Here is a 2118-nt window from a genome sequence, read left to right on the forward strand (position 1 = left end):
AGGGCTACGGCACTAGCGGCCGACGGCTGCCACCGTCTAGTCAGCGCGGGGGCGGGGCCCGTGGGACTGGTTCTGGGCCTCACCCGGCTGCCCTGGAGCTGCTTCTCCCTCTTGCGGTCGCTGGCGAGGCGGAGTCGTGTTTCCACACTCAGAACCGGTGAGGCAGTTTAGCCACAGACTGGGTGGTCTGGAGTCCAGCCTTTGGCTTAAGGGAATTTGAAATTTGAAAAGAAAAAGAAAAACAAAACCCCAAGCCTTTTCTGCTTGACCCTACAGCATCTCCAGCAGTGGTTGGCATGTAAAACAAAGCATCTCTGGGGCGTAGCTTTCACCAGACAAACCCCTTGGTTTCGCTGCTATAAAGCTTCCTGGGTCTATGTTGCAATGCTTCATCCTGGTACATCTTATCAGGGGCCGTGATTCTGTTCTCCCCAGTGCAAAAATGTAGGTTATTCCCCTCCCCCCTTTAATTCCGTGGTAAAATGAAGGATAAGTAGATTTCCAGTAAGTACACACAATGAAGGGCTGGGGAAAGGTTATGTAAAACTTGCCAAATTGCTCCCCTGAAGAAAATCTGCCATATCTTTTTAAGAACCCTGGTTATGTTTAAATCATGATTATATACTTAAAAAATGTCGTTTTTCAAATGACATAAATTAAGTTCTGAACGTTGAAGAGACTTGCCCAAAGTCGCACATCTCGCAGAGGTCACACTTCATACTTTTAATAAACTCTCTATCGCTAGTCTGAAACTGATACTAGGAAAGCCTTAGTACAGCGTACTGAGCGGTTGCTTGAGTGATTCGAAGATGTAGAGTAATTAATTTGGAAATTGAACAGCAATTTAAAAGGGTAAGACTTATCAAAAAGGCAAGGTAAGGGAAAGTATTCTAAAGAGGAGGAATAAAATGGTCTGCAGTTTATTTTAGCCATTGAATTTAAGATAATTTAGATGGAGATGCATCTGTTTTCTGAACAGGACCAGGGATAGGGATTTTCAAAAACCACTTGGTAAATGGGAACAATCATCTCAATTTTGCCTTTGTGTTAAGGAAAAGTAGAATGATAGATGTTACAAAATAATGTTAACTATTGCTTATCTGGCTTTATGACATATTGTCCTTCTTTCTTTTGCCTCCTATTTGCATTCAGAATGACATGGAGACGAGAATGTAGAAGCCAAATTCATTTTGCATTTTTGCCTAGTTCCTTAGTTGAAAATTATCTCATTACAGCCTTTGATACAGCTTAGTATTATCTTAGTTTCTAAGACATAACCTGACAGAGAATACTATTAACAGCATAATATTAATTTAAAATTACAAAGTGTCATCTGACATGTTTTAGAGGGTAGCAGGAAAAGTAAATCCAAACTTTTCATAAGAGAATGGTTGGAGAAGTTCTAAAAAGGCGTGCAATGAGATGTAGGAGTCACATCTTGTGAAAGCCTCTGGGACTCTTTTTTTAAGGTGCTTTCATTGTGTCTGTGGACTTGCTTTGCGTCATTCACCATGTTGACTGTTCCTGTAGATAAGAAAATATCTAAAAGGGTTTTGTCAAATGTTCGTGGTTTATATTTCTTTAGGTGATTTTGTATTTTTCTGCTTTTAGTAACTATTGATTTTGTAGTTTGATTCTTGGAAATAATTTTATTTCTTTCATTACCTGGTTTTTGGGACTCATGTCACTGTTTTTTTTCCTCATTCCCCTACCTCAGGATTTCTCAGGTGGGTAAAAAAAAAAAAACCCACCTCGTTAGGATCATCTGGGATACCTGTCAAAATGCTGATTCCTTGGATTCCCCAAATAATTTTGGGGGAGTGTGTGTGTTTGTGTGTGTGTGGTGTGGTGGGCTGGTACAGGGTACATTCTTAGGGATGGAGGAGCCTGGATTTCTAAAGATTTCGTGGAGTTGAGCTGCTAGAATGTCCAAAGGCCACCTACCTATAGACTCTATGAGAGAAATATGGACCTCTGTTAATTCAATCTTAGAGCTGAACCTAAACCTAATTGATAGAACAAATATTAGAAAATAAAATTAAGATGTAGTATCACCTTTTAAATATGATGAAACAAAATATGATGAAACACAAAATTATCCTACTAGACAGAGATTAT

The sequence above is a fragment of the Ailuropoda melanoleuca genome, chromosome 2 (genome assembly GCF_002007445.2).
Source record: "Ailuropoda melanoleuca isolate Jingjing chromosome 2, ASM200744v2, whole genome shotgun sequence".
Lineage (NCBI taxonomy): Eukaryota > Metazoa > Chordata > Mammalia > Carnivora > Ursidae > Ailuropoda > Ailuropoda melanoleuca.